At 42.2% G+C, this 15,365-nt stretch overlaps 1 protein-coding gene across 5 annotated transcripts in view; it reads left to right on the top strand.

The window, feature by feature from the left end:
• Nucleotides 1-7,299: 7,299 nt before the first annotated feature.
• The window catches only part of RABGEF1 (RAB guanine nucleotide exchange factor 1), a 67,461-nt gene continuing 59,395 nt past the window's right edge, over nt 7,300-15,365 (top strand). For 2 of the 5 annotated variants that reach the window (XM_053555088.1, XM_053555087.1), the window contains exon 1: nt 7,300-7,391. The gene's annotated coding sequence lies outside the window, so the exon portion shown is untranslated. The remainder of the gene's footprint in view (nt 7,392-15,365) is intronic. The other 3 variants (XM_053555085.1, XM_053555086.1, XM_053555084.1) reach the window with 2 other exon arrangements.

Genomic DNA, 15,365 nt, shown 5'->3' with positions numbered 1-15,365 from the left:
AAGGATTTGGAGGTTGCTGTGAGCTGTGTGACGCCACGGCACTCTACCGAGGGCGATAAGGTGAGACTCTGTCTCTACAAAAAAAAAAAAAAAAGAATGAAGTTGGATGCTTACCTTATGCTATATACAAAAATCAATGCAAAAGGATCAAAAACCTAAGTGTAAGAACTAAAATTGTAAAACTCTTAGATGAAGATATTGCAGGGGTCCTCAAACTTTTTAAACAAGGGGCCAGTTCACTGTCCCTCAGACCGTTGGAGGGCTGGACTATAATTTAAAAAAAAAACTATGAACAAATTCCTATGCACACTGCACATATCTTATTTTGAAGTAAAAAAACAAAACAGGAACAAATACAATCACACGGCTGCATGTGGCCCGTGGCCGTAGTTTGAGGACCCCTGAATAGAGTTAAATTTTTATGACTGAAGATTTGATAATTGTTTCTTACATATGACAACAAAAACCACAGACAACATCCTTGGTGCCTATAGCTCAGCAGCTAGGGCACCAGCCACATACACTGGAACTGGCAGGTTTGAACCCAGCCTGGGCCTGCCAAACAACAATGACTACTACAACGAAAAAATAGCCAGGCATTGTGGTGGGTGCCTGTAGTCCCAGCTACTTTGGAGGCTGAGTCAAAAGAATCACTTAAGCTCAAGAGTTTGAGGTTCCTGTGAGCTGTGACGCCGTGGCACTCTACTGAGAGCAACATAGTGAGACTTTGTCTCAAAAAAAAAAAAAAAAACAGACAACAAAAGAAAACATAAATTAAGACTTCATCAAAATTAAAAACTTAGTGCATCAAAAACACTGTCAAAAGAGCTAGCCAATGGAGTGGGAGAAAATATTTACAAATCATATATCTGATAAGGATTTAATATTCAGAATACATAAGGCTGGTCAACGTGGCTCACACCTGTAATCCTAGCACTTTGGGAGGATGAGGTGGGAGGATGCTTAAGCTCAGAAGTTCAAGACCAGCCTGGGCAAGAGCAAGACCTCATCTCTAAAAATTTTTTTTTAAAAAGGAAAAAATATCTTCAACTCAACAAACAACATAAACACAACAACAAACAACCCAGTTTAAAAGTCAGGAAAGTTTCTGGGTGTGGTGATGTGCACCTGTAGTTCCAACTACTTGGCAAACTGAGGTGAGACAATACCTTGAACCTAGGAGTATGAGACTACCCTTGGTAACATAGTGAGACCCCATCTCTGTTTTTTTTTTAAGTGGGGAAAATATGTGCTATCATCTGAATGTTTACATCACCCCATATTCAATGATTGAAATCCTAACTCCTAAGGTGATGATATCAGAAGGTGGGGCCTTTAGTAGGTCATTAAATCATAAAGGCAGAGCCCTTATGAACGAAATCAATTCTGTTACAAAAGAGGTGTAAGAGAGAGACAGATAGTGTGACAGCACATGAGTGAGTGCACTCTCTGCCTCTTTTCATGAAGTATGAGGGGGACTCAGCAAAAAAAATGCCCGTATCTGGACCTGAGAGTGTGCCTTCATTAGACATGGAATCTGCTGGCTCCTTGGTCTTGGACTTCCCAACCTCCAGGACTCAGAGAAATTTCTGTTGTTTATACTAAGCGACCTAGTATATGGTATTTTGTTATAGCAGCCTGAACAAGCCAAGAAAGGATGTGGATAGATATTTTTCCAAAGAAGATATACAAATGGCCAATAAACATGAAAAAATACCCAACACCAGTTGTTAAGGAAATGCAAATCAAAACACAAAGAGATACTTCATACTTTCTAGGATAGGTATATTTAAAAAATGGAAAATAACAAGTGCTGGAGTCAGGGCCAGGCAGGGTGGCTCACGCCTATAATCCTAGCACTGTGGGAGGCCAAGGCGGGTGGATTTTCTGAGCTCACAGGGGTGAGACAGCCTGAGCAAGAGCAAAACTCCATCTCTAAAAATAGCCAGGCGTTGTGGCTGGCACTTTTAGTCTCAGCTACTTGGGAGGCTGAGACAAGAGAATCGCTTGAGCCCAAGAGTTTGAGGTTACTGTGAGCTGTGACGCCAGAGCACTCTACCAAGGGCAACAAAGTGAGACTCTGTCTCAAAAAATAAATAAATAAATAGTTGGGCATTGTACAGGGAGCCTGTACTCACAGCTACTTGGGAGGCTGAGGCAAGAGGCTCGCTTGAGCCCACAAGTTTGAGGTTGCTATGAGCTATCGAGTCACAGCATTCTACCGAGGGTGACAAAGTCTCAAAAAAAAAAAAAAAAATGCTGCATCTGAGTCACAGCACCAAAAAAAAAAAAGTTCTGGTGAGGATATGGAGTAACAGAACACTTGTACATTCCTGTTGGGAATGTAAAATGGTGACGCCACTTTGGAAAATAGTTCGGCAGTTTCTTTGAAAACTAAACGTAAATTTACCATATGACGCAGCATTTTCTCTCCTAGGTATATTCCCAAAATAATTGAAAATGGGACTTAAATAGATACTTGTATGTGAACGTTCATTGCAGTATATTCACAATATCCAAAAGGTGGGAAAAAATGCAAGCACTTGTTAATGGATGAATGGATGAACAAAATATGGTTCATACATACATAAAATGGAATTTTATTGAGCCATGAGAAGAAATGAAGTTCTTTTTTTTTAATCTAATTTTTTAAACGACTTTTTTTTTGAAACAGTCTCACTCTGATGACCAGGCTAGATTGCTGTGGCATTAGGCTAACTCACTGCAACCTCAAACTCCTGGGTCAAGCAATCCTCCTGTCTCAGCCTCCCATGTGGTTAGGACTATAGATGCCCAGCACAATGCCCAGCTAATTTTTCTATTTTTTAGAGACAGGGTGTTGCTCTTGCTTAGGCTGTTCTCCAACTTCTGAGCTCAAGTGAGCCTCCTGCCTCAGCCTCCCAGAGTGCTGGGATTACAGGCACAAGCCACCAAGCCCAGTCAAAAGGAATGAAGGTTTGATAAATTATACAATATGGATGAATCTTGAAAACATATGTGCTAAGTTAAATATGCCAGACATGAAAGGACAAATGCATGATTTCACCTATATGAAATATGTGGAATATACTAATTTATAGAGACTGAAAGTGGATTCGAGGTTACTAGAGACTAGGGGAAGGGAAGAATGAAGAGTTTTTATTTAACAGGTGCATCGTTTCTGTTTGGGATGATGATAAAACGTTTAGGATGGGTAGTTATGATGATTGGACAGCACTGTGAATGTACTTAATGCTATCGCCCTGTACACTTAAACTTGGTTGCAATGGCAAATGTTGTATTAAATACATACACACATACACATATATATGGTTTATACATATGAAAAAATGTAAAATGATGAGTACTCTATAAGTCTAGGAAGCAGTTCAAGTTTAGGCAGAAATGATAGGAGGCTGTGTAGGATCACTGGTACATGAGTGAGATTTTTCTATGTCTGAGTGGAGCAAATGAGACCAAAAGCCTCTCTGTGCTTAATATTATGGGATTCTGTTAAGTACTCAAGTACTTAAGGGAATCTAAAAATAGTCAAAACTAAAAAAGGCGGTGGGGCGGAGGAAGATTATAATAAAGCCATATAGAAAAATACAAAGAGAAAATAACCATTGCTAACTTTAAAGAGTGCTGTTCCAGATCTCTCTCTGTCTCTCTCTTTGAATTCATACACACAAATAGATAAATCGGCACACACAGTGATTTGCTGACCAACAGATCATCCCCTTCTTATACCTTTTCTGATCAGGTATAAACAGCCCTGTGATTCAGGGTATGCTGATCCATCTTGATTTGGCTAAAGCGAGTAAGATCATCATCATCATCACATCTTTTTCTTTTTAATGGCAAGGGATAAGAATTCATATGCTTGATTTCCACAAAGACCCTCTGGAGTATATCCAGGAACCTAATGTGATTATCTGGGCGGGGAAATGGAAAACAGCAAGTGTTTGGGAGGAGAGAGAGAACAAGATTTGGATGAGCCTTTTCCTCAAAAACAGAAGGGGCACTGTTTTTATAGCATCTGCAAAGAGCTAAACAGACAGAAAGGAAATGTAAATTTTTAGACATATTGACTAAAAACTGCCTTTTAGAATTCCCAACGGACAGGGGTGGGGATGGGGTGCAAGCTACAGACTTCAGTTTCTGCTCAAAAAACCGCATCTGTAGGGCAGAATCACTGACAAAATCATGATCGCCAGTGATAATTCTGTCTGCTGCTTCTGTTATTGGCCTGCGTTTAAGATGAGAGAAGAGGATGCAACAATTTTCAAGTACTCTGTTAATCTGGCTATCGCCAAAAATCTTCTTCACCCCTTCTACAACCCCTAAATAAGCCTGAGTACCTAATTCAATCTGCAGACAGTCTCTACCCCTTTCACTTCTGTGTTGGCCCTTTTTCATCTGGAAAAGTAAAATAAATTTTTTGGTCATTCTATCTTAATCTTTGGAGAAATCTTTCTAAAAACCCACATCCACTAGCTCACACCCTAGCATAAACCAACCTCCTCCACTCAGATCACTCATTCTGTTTTATAGAATGAGGTGTGCTTTATTCTAGAATCACAAAAGCCAATTAAGATCTTTACTTTTTTTTTTTTGAGAGTCTCTCTTTGCCACCCTTGGTAGAGTGCTGTGACGTCACAGCTCACAGCAACCTCAGGCTCCTGGGCTCAAGTGATTCTCTTGCTTCAGCCTCTGGAGTAGCTTGAATTACAGGTACCTGCCACAACGCCTGGCTATTTTTAGAGGCAGGGACTCACTGTAGCTCAGGCTGGTCTCAGAACTCCTGAGCTCATGCAATCCTCTTGCCTCAGCCTCCCAGAGTGCTAAGTTTACTGGCGTAAGTCACCACTGCCAGTCTGTAAATTTATTAATTGGCTCCTTCACCTCTCGTCTAGAACGTAAACTCTTTAGCACAGGTACTTTTGTTTTATGCTGTTATATTCTCAGCCTAGCAGACATTAGGAAGATTTTGAGGAAAGAATCCATTTTTTTTTAACTTTTTTTTTTTTGAGACAAGGTCTCACTCTATTGCCTGGGCTGCAGTGCTGTGGCATCATCATAACTTGCTGCAACTCCTGGGTTCAAGTGATCTTACCACTTCAGCCTCTCATAGCTAGGACTACAGGTCCAAGCCCCTAGACCTCCTAAGAATTAATCCCCACTTTGCAAATAATGAACAAAGACTGAGCTATTAGGCATCCTCATCCATGATCACGAGGCAACAATAAGAAGAAGCAGAGGAGCAAGGACCCCTCTGAGGGGCCTGTGGGAAGCCCCCAATCATGGAAATAAAGGAAAATATTTTTCTTTTTTTTTTGACACAGAGTCTCAAGCTGTTGCCCTGGGTGGAGTGCTGTGAATTCATAGCTCACAGCAACCTCCAATTCTTGGGCTCAAGTGATTCTCTTGCCTCAATTTTTCTATTTTAGTAGAGATGGGTTCTCACTTTTTTGTTGTTGTTTTTTGTTTTTAGCAGGACCAGGCCAGGTTTGAATCCACCAACTGAGGTACATGTGGCTGGCACTCTAACCACTGAGCACTGGTGCCCAGCCAATAAAGGAACATCTTGAATTCCTTCAGGGAACGTTCCAGGTGCTTATCTAACCTTGAAAAGTGATTAGGCAACTTGATAAACAGAAAGATAGTAGTAACAATGGACCTCCAAGCAAGCCAGAGTTATGAGGTATTTTGGTTCCCTATGGAAACTAAAATATGGTATTTTAACATGTGTTCTTGGGTTGTTTTTCAGAAACTCCCACTGGATAGAAAACTATAGATAGGGGATGAACTCTGACCACCATACTTCTCTCTAAATTTCTACCTGAGGGGGGCAAGAGAGTCACATTCATCTTAACATTCCTTTCTGCTAATTCAAGAGTCCCTGAATACACCTCTGACCCTTAGGCCCCTGCTTCAGGATTTCCCACCTTTTGGGGTCAGGCCAATATATAACCTCTGTGTACTGGTTTACACTTTTTTTCTACAACTGCTTTCCTGAAATGTATCCCTGACTTTAAAAACCCTTGCTAGTAAAGGAAATTCATGTCTTAAATGTTAGCAGCCTATTCTCCTTGCATGACATGCCATACAATAAAAACAGCTCCTTCTCCCACTGCAGTTTCCAGCTTCAGTGTCTGGCTTTGCTGTGTTGTTGAAACCTCAAGGGTATTTTGGCCTAGGTTGCACATGGCACAGAGATCTAATTATCCAGACAGGGATTGTCAAGGAAAGGAATTTTTAATACGATAGACTCAAAAGAAGCTGCCTCAAATCTCTCTAAGGGAGATCTGAGTCTTTTAAAGGAAGGGTCACAAGCCCTAGGTCAGGTATGGTAGTAGCTACTACACATACTGGGGCAGGTGGTGGGGCACTGTGAATACTGGCCTTGGGAAGTCTGCCCAAAGGCCTTCAGAATCTTAGCCCTTCGTCTTGCAGAAAATTCACCGTTTCTGTCTGGAAAATTCAAAGGATCAAGTAACTAGTTAAGGGAGAGATTATAAAAAACATAGGGGTCACTGAAATGTGTTCATGGGCCAGTTACAGGTGCCCTGGGTAAGTAGACTCTAGTTCTGTAACAATTAGCAAAGTTAGGATTCTAATTCAGGTCTGCCTCCCAGACACAGTATATTAATTACTTCTCCCTCTTGTGATTACATCTTATGCCACAGAGATGGCATTCAGGATGGAGAGCAGTCGGTGTTTAGCTACGTTTTTAGCATTCCTGAAATGTGAATCAGGAGAACTGGATTCCATTTGTGGCACAACCATTAATACTATGTGACACTTATTTAACTTCTGAGTCTGTTGCGCTCAGCTATAAACATTGCTTTGGATCAACCAATCTCTTTAAGACCCTTTAACTCGAACACTTGTAAATCCCTAAGATCCGTGAAGCGACAGGAGCCATAGTTTGTCATGAGGCCTCCTTCCCACGCGGGCCCAGTGACTCCTACAGGCTTTTCGCTGCCCAGTCTCCCAGCAGCCCGAGGCCAGGGGGGCAGCGAAAGGTAGTGCTGTCCTCGGGCTACTGAGAGTCGGAACCCGAAGTAGGCACTGAGGAAAAGACCGGGAAACGCCGGTTTGTCCGAGGCTCCTGCGTGCCCAAGGTCAGCACCCAGAGTCAGCCTGGAGGCCAACCTCCAACCTCAGTCCGCGGGCGCTGGGAACCGCCGGTAGGAATCAGCCGGCACCCTTCCTCAAGAAGCAAAAGCTCCGGAAGTGACGTCGTGCGGGTGCGCGGCGTGCGTGGCCGGCGGCGGGGCGGGGCGGGGCGTGAGAGGGAGGGCGGGTGTGAGGGCGGGCGTGAGGGCGGGAGCCGACTGTCCAAGCCTAGGACTACACGAGCGACGTGGGGAGGTCGGCGGTCCCGACGCGGTGGAGCCGCTCACCAGGTACGGAGCAGAAGGATCGGGGTTGAGGGAGGCGCCGTTCTCAGCTCCGAGGGCGGGGCCGCAGCGGCGTCTTGGCCGGGGGCTGCGGGGTCTCCCGTCAGCGCCGTCCACCTGGCCGGGGCCGTTTCGCGTCGGTGCCTCCTCCGGTCCTTCGTCCCACTCCCGGACCTCGGCAGCGCGGCCCTAGGCCGTCGCCGGCTCCCCTAATCCTCTTAGTGCCCAGTCTCCCCATGTTAGACACTCGTTGCCAAGTTCTCCACGGCCGGGTCGAACTCCGACGTACTGACGCTTGTCATTTCCTGGCCGCCTCCTGCCACCGGTCCACCCTCCCGGGATGCCTCTTCTGTGTCCTTCCCTACCTCGTCGTCCAGTACGCCGAATCCAAAGGGACAACCTATGGTTGTGGCCGGTTGGGTCGTGCCCGGGGCTGCTCCGAGGACCCCACCAGAACGCATCTGGATTGAAGGCTCGACCCAAACCACAACTGGCTGTGGCAGGAGCGCCGGGAGTTCACTCCCCGGCGTCGGTCTTGGAGTACAGAAACGTCCTGGAGTTGGGAGGGTCCTGGCTTTCGCGGCGCGGGGATTTGAAGATGATTGTTCTAACTTCTCGGTGGCTGAGGGCGAAGTCGTGGGCTAGGATTAGAAGCAGAAGTCCCTGCTTCCAAACCATCTTGGAGGAAAACCGAGGTGATGTCCATTACGGAAGTTTGGGAGGGAGAAAGAGGAAAGAACTCAGCCCGTTTGGAGACGAGGTCATAGGCAGCTGGTGGTGTCTCAGCGTTGGTGACCAATTTCCGTGGTTGGAAAATGTGTTAGTGGCACCACTGGACTCGTTTTGCCTTTTAGATAAGATGTGAAATTTTGCCAGGATGAGTTTACAGCATCACCTGGCGAGTAGGCTTTTTGGCGGAAGAGTTTTTTATTTTTTAGGTTAAAAAAGAGTGCTATTTTTCCCCCTGTATATGAAACACTGCTAGAGAAAAAGTCGGTTCATTAAAACTGTACCGTGAAAGCTTGCCGGTGATGCAAGAAGATTTGTTTATATTAATTCATTTAATAATAAATGACATTTAGCTTTTAAGAGTTACTGGTTCTTTTGCAGAGCATTAAGAAGTAAAGTATTTGAATTTTTTATTTTTATTTTTTTATTTTTAAGGATCTGAATTCGTATTGACCTCCGAAGCAGTCTTGTTTCTTTCTGGTCTCTAGTTAGCTGATGCAGGTGAGGGCAACAGCAAAGATACTTTCAAAACAATGTTAAGTGGTGTGAGCTATGTTAGAGCACTGAAAAGCTGGCCGTTTAGGCCATACTGTTGTGTGTGGAGGGTGGAGGAAGAGATCAGGGAACATTTTCTGAAAGTGTTTTGAAGAGTGAGTAGCCTACAGACTAACAAAGTGGGGTGGGATTGTGGGAGAGGGGAAGAACTATAGGAGAAAAGGCCAATTTACAAGGAGATGTGTATCCTGTTTAATTTACTGTCAGTCTTTGGTCAGAAACATTGAATTTCAAACTTGGCTGTGAGTTTCTGGTTTATGTGTTTATATTAGCTGCAAAGAAAACATCTAGCAGAGAGGACCCATCCCTAAAATGTAGGAAATACCTGTGTAACCTAACACCTGTGATTCAGAATAGAAATGCTACTAATGGCATCTTAGCCCATCAAGAAAGTTATCATGGGCTTGGTGCCTGTAGCTCAACAGCTAGGATGTCTTCCACATACACCAGAGCTGGTGGGTTCGAACTCAAACCGGGCCTGCCAAACAGTGACAACTACAGCCAAAAAATATATATAGCCAGACATTGTGGTGATCTCCTGTAGTCCCAGCTACTTGAGAGGCTGAGGCAAGAGTATCACTTGAGGTTGCTGTGAGCTTTTGTCGCTTTTGTTTTTTTTTTAAGACAAAGTGAAACTCTGTCTTAAAAAAAAAAAATTATCACATTAGAAAGCAGAATTTCACAGTAGCAACAAAACATTTTGAGACTCTTAATAAATGCTCACTTCTATCATAAAGCACTGTAGGAACATTATGTTATTTCATATAACTGAAATGCCTTTATATTAAAGGCAGTTATATTAAATAAACTTGGGAAACAACAGTTAAGTTCTGTTTATCCCACTTATATAAACGTATGTTTTATTTGTTTGGTGTTTAGATGAAGCTGCTAAAGTGCTTTAGAAACAGGTTGTACTTTTATGGCATGATTTTCAAGTTCCCTGTGGAACTCTTGTTTTTGATGACGTTATTGTTAGTAAGACGGGAAGTGTAATATTTATTGTATAGTAGAACATTTTTACTTGTTTCTGCTAGCATAGCTCACTTATTTATAGTTACAAGGAAAGCCAAGAACTGTGATTATGATCAATTAATTGGACATTAAAAGTCAGAAGTTATCAGAAAATATTTGTTCATGAATGGGTAAAATATTACTGAAGAATTTTTTTTTTCTTGAAGGAATATTAACCTTTTTATTTTCCCCAAGTCATAGCAAGGAGATTGCTGAAATTCTAAAGCAAGAATTTTGGGGACTCTAAATTTTGTGCTATCTATGGTGGTGCCTGTGGCTCAAAGGGGAAGGGCACCGGTCCCATATGCCGGAGGTGGCAGATTCAAACCCAGCCCCGGCCAAAAACCACACACACACAAAAATAAATAAATAAATTTTGTGCTGTCTCACCTTAAAGAATGGTTGGCAGTATCCTCTATTCTAGGTACAGAACAACTCATGAGGGGTAATACAAAAATCTTTTTTGGCTTTTTTTGAGACAGTCTCAAGCTGTTGCCCTTGGTAGAGTGCCGTGGCGTCACAGCTTACAGCAACCTCAAACTCTTAGGCTTAAGCTATTCTCTTGTCTTAGCCTCCCAAGTAGCTGGGACTACAGGTGCCTGCCCCAATGCCTAGCTTTTTGTTGTTTTTGTTGTTGTTGTTGTTGCCGCCATTCTTGTTTAGCAGGCCCGGGCTGAGTTCGAACCCGCCAGCCTGGGTGTATGTAGCCAGCGCCCTAGCTGCTGAGCTATGGGCGCTGTCCAGTATAAAAATCTTAAGAACCACTTTTGAAACTAGTATGTGTATATTCAGTTCCCATTCAAAATAAATATTCAACTGTAACTACATTTATGTATTTTAAAATTTAAAATGGCTTTGGGGGGGATTTTTACATAGGGACATATTTATAATTTTCTATATGTTCCATAGTTAAAAATATATAATGAAAGTGTTTTATTTTGGTAGTTCCTCTGTTAGAATTTTCTAATTTTAGGCATAGTGTTTGTTAGAACAAGTTCAGTTTTCCTTTAGAAGGCACTTTTAAACAGAAAAGAAAATGCCTTTAGTAATTGAGCTCATAAAATGTTTATTAATTGAAGAAAATACCTTCTTATTGTTCTATATATTTTTATTTTCTGAGACACGGTCTCACTCTCTTGCCCCAGGCTAGTGTGCCATGGTGTCAGCCTGGCTCACAGCAACCTCAAACTCTTTGGTTCAGGCTGGGCCAGGTGGCTCACACCTGTAATCCTAGCATTCTGGGAGGCCAAGGTGGGTGGGTTGCCTGAGCTCACAGGTTTGAGACCAGCCTGAGCCAGAGTGAAACCTTGTCTCTAAAAAAATAGCCAGCCTTGTGGCAGACGCCTGTAGTACCAGCTACTTGGGAGGCTGAGGCAAGAGAATCACTTGAGCCCAAGACTTTGAGGTTGCTTTGAGCTGTGACGCCACGGCACTTTACTGAGGGCAACAAAGTGAGACTCTGTCTCAAAAAAAAACTCTTTGGTCCAAGTGATCCTACTGCCTTGGCCTCCTGAGTAGCTGGGAGTACAATACTACTATAACACCTGGCTAATTTTTCTATTTTTAGTAGAGTTGGGGTCTGGTTTTTGTTCAGGCTAGTCTTGAGCTCCTGAGCTCAAGGTATCTTCCTGCCTTGACCTCCCAGAGTACTAGGATTACAGGTGTGACCCACCTTGCCAGGCTTATGCTATAATTTTTTAAGTGGAACATATCATTTACTTAGGCCACATCTTGTTCCAGAAAGGAGTCATAATGACTTACACAGATACATGCAACATGCTGTTGGTAATATACAGAGATAAGTGGATGATGAATTCAGAACTGTGACTGAAAAATTGAGATAGAAACAGGAATGAGCTCTGTACACAGAGTACTTGGACTGAAGTCTTGAGTGTTTGCTAGAGAGCCATAAATTTGGCTTTGCTTTTTAGGAGCCAATTCAGAGAGAAATGTCAATTACATGGTTCGGTGACATGTGATATAAGATACCCAGTTTCTCCTTTGGATTCCCAAAGACTCCTTGTTGTAAGAAACTCCTCATCTACATCCTTGGGTAAATACAGCATGCATTCCAAAGGGTTGTGTGTTGAGTTTTACTTTATGTTTTAGTTAAACTCCTCCTTGCCTTATTGTGTAGGTTGGTGACATAAAGTCAAAACATAATTCAGTAAAAGGTTCTGGTGCTAGCAAAATAATGTGATACAAGTACTTAGATCTCTGGATTGATTTAATTTAAGGATATGTTTTAGATTATCTAGATAAGTAGGTGGATTGCACATTCTTCAGGCTGCCTTCCATAAATACTTCTCAGTAGACCTTTTGTAATGAATTTATCATTAGTGGGGCTTGAGTTTGTGCTTCTTGACAGGTTTTCAAGTACATCTATTTTATATTGTTGATTAATCACAAAGCCATGTTTTAACAGGCATGCTTTATCATGAGTAGGGAAATATAAAAATGGAAGAATCTCACAAGGGTACAGATGTGAATGAAAGCCACCTCACCTGCACACAGAGGTGGGTGGAGGGATTACCAAGTAACAGACCTGAGATTCATTTCCAGAAAAAAAGTTTTTGGGATATGAACTCCAGCCCAGAGAGCATTGGCTTGAAAAGCTCATGCACATAACTTTGTTTTGTTTTTTCGAGGAGACAGGGCAGTCTCACTCTCTTGTCTAGGCTAGAGTATAATGGCATCATCACAGCTCAGTGCAACCTAAAACTTGTATGCTCAAACCATCCTCCTGCCTCAGACTCCTGAGTAGGTCAGATTACAGGCACGTGCCACCACATCTGGTAATTTTTTTTTTTTTTTTTTTTTTGAGACAGAGTCTTGCTTTGTCTCTCTCAGTACAGTGCTGTGGCATCACAGCTCACAGCAACCTCAAATTCTTGGACTCAGCAATTCTCTTGCCTCAATCTCCCAAGTAGCTGGGACTACAGGTGCCCACCCAGCTATTTTTTTTGTTGCCATTGTTGTTTTAGCTGGCCCGGGTCAGGTTGACCAGCCTCGGTGTATGTGGCCCATGCCCTACCCACTGAGCTATGGGTGCCACCACCTTCTTTATTCTGCATACTTTAATTCCAGAACAAAATAAACAGAAAAACACAATGTGCAACATCCAGTCCCTGTGGCCAAATTAGGGAAGGAATAGGGCTTGAAGCCTGTGTTTCCTGCCTCAGACACAAGGACAGGCAAGAAAAGAAAAAAAACTAGACATCAACACAGGAAGCCAAGTGGGACAGGGCCACTCAAGGCTGTTGTGGGAACCTTGGGGGCACTAAAAAATGTTTCTAAATAAAAACTCCTAATCTACTTCATGCGAGGTGCATCCTCACATCATCACCCTCAAGAAGTGGCTTCTCATCAGGAAGAGCAGCACTGGGTTCCTCTGCTGTCACTTCAAGCCCTAATTTTTCTGTTTTTTTTTTTTTTTTTGAAAAGATGAACTCTCTCTGTGTTGCTGACTTTGCTCTCCAAGACTTGGCCTCAAGCAGTCTTTCCACCTTGGCTTCCCAAAGTGCTAAGATTACAGGTGTAAGCCATCACATCTGGCTTGTAATTTATTTTTAAGATGGGACCAGATCCACTTATCTTACATGAAATGTCTTGTAAATTATGTCTGTATTTGGCTCAAAGTAAAGTTGTCCGTTCAAAAAAAAATGGTTCAAATTTGTCAAATAACTAGCACAGGCCAGGGATTATACTAATAGAGGGAAAACATCCTTATTCATCCTTACTCAGTAAACAGTGGGTGGAACTGTCCTTGCCTAAATATAGTTGTGTAATGTTGTGGTTCCTTAATTGCATTTCCATAAAGCTTTTGATGTTGTTTTTTAAATGTGTTCCTGAAAAATGAGCTGGGCTAGTGACCAAAGTTTTGAATAGGATGTTATAAGAAGAACACAAATAAGTATAAAAAACAAAAAACACAGCCAGACTTGGCTGCTCTGGAGGCTGAGGTAGGAGGATTACTGTAAGGCTGCAGTGAGCTGTGATTGTATCACTGCATTCTGGCTTGGGCAACACAGCAAGACCCCATCTTTAAAAAAATTGTAAAATATAAAACTATAGCTTAATGAAATAAGATGTCTAAAATTCATCATAGTTGGTATCTCAGGAGATAGTATGCTCAGCTTCTAGATTATATTTGGGTAAATTTATTAGTCATTGCAATAGGGGTTGTATGATAAGCATTTAGATTTTTTCTACAGTTTAAAATGTATGGTTATGAATGAACACACTTTAATACTATTTATGAGAAATAATAAGTTGGCAAAGTACTTTCATACCCATACGTTAACTGCTGATGCTTTTACAAAACTTCCTTATGATGTTACCAAGCTCAGGAAAAAGGATGTTTTATGACAGAGACGATATTGAAATTCAGTGTTTAAGTCCTTTAATATCAGCCGTATTAAGGATACTTTTAACAATTTTCTACCAAGAGCTTGCTTCTGTTTTTAGACATTTTTGGAAGAAGTAGGTAACACAGTGTTTGTTACCTATCAGAGTACTTGTAGGTTGTCTCCTTAAAGAATTTTTGCCTTTGGGCGGCGCCTGTGGCTCAGTCGGTAAGGCGCCAGCCCCATATACCGAGGGTGGTGGGTTCAAACCCGGCCCCGGCCAAACTGCAACCAAAAAATAGCCAGGCGTTGTGGTGGGCGCCTGTAGTCCCAGCTACTCGGGAGGCTGAGGCAAGAGAATCACTTAAGCCCAGGAATTGGAGGTTGCTGTGAGCTGTGTGAGGCCACAGCACTCTACCAAGGGCATAAAGTGAGACTCTTGTCTCTCCAAAAAAAAAGAAAAAAAGAATTTTTGCCTTTTCAGTATTTCAGTCTAGTGACTGAACAAGTTAAAAATAGATGAATGTGTATTTTTCAAGCACTATTATATATATAATATTGATATATTTGTACATATACACATAAAATGGTGCTTGAGAAATAAGTTGGGATTCTCTTGAAGTTAAAAGTTATAGATTCTCACAGAAAAAGTGATCAGCTGGTAGGATTCCAGGCCCAACCAGTTGCAGTCCCAAACATAGCCAAAAATGGTTGTGATAGTGGTTCTGCCATTAGGTCAGTGGAATGCAAAGATTTCAATTTCATTCTTCAATGAATGCTTTACCTGTATTTGGAGAAGAATTTGAATACTAGAAAATACTTTAAAAAAGGGTTTAGAGCCGGGTGCAGTGGCTCATGCCTATAATCCTAGCCCTCTGGGAGGCTAAGGCAGGAGGATTGCTTGAGCTTAGGAGTTTGAGACCAGCCTGAGCAAGAGGGAGACCCCATCTCTACTAAAAATAGAAAAACCGAAGTAGAGGTTTCGCTCTTGCTCAGGCTGGTCTCAAACTCCTGAGCTCAAATAGTCCACTCGACTCAGGCCCCCAGAGTGGTAGGATTACAGACGTGAACCAGCTGGTCCAGCCAGACTCTTAAAGTCTTGATTTAATTTTTTTGTTCCAAAAGCTCTTTCTCATGGTTTCTCTGCCTTAGCAAAGTGTGGCTTCTTAGCCTTTTACTTGAGAATCAGCAAATGTACTTGGGGAAATCATGGCTGTAGACTATCATTTCATTTTTCTATAGTTCCTTCCTCTTTTCAGAATTTAGACCCATTTAGAGTTGGTTACTTCAGTAGCTAATACCTTTAAACAAAGATTTTTTAAAATGAATCTAGAGTTTT

This window comes from Nycticebus coucang, chromosome 12 (assembly GCF_027406575.1).
Source record: "Nycticebus coucang isolate mNycCou1 chromosome 12, mNycCou1.pri, whole genome shotgun sequence".
Taxonomy (NCBI): domain Eukaryota; kingdom Metazoa; phylum Chordata; class Mammalia; order Primates; family Lorisidae; genus Nycticebus; species Nycticebus coucang.
The sequence above is the reverse complement of the archived record's forward strand: the minus strand, read 5'-3'. Positions and strand labels throughout refer to the sequence as shown.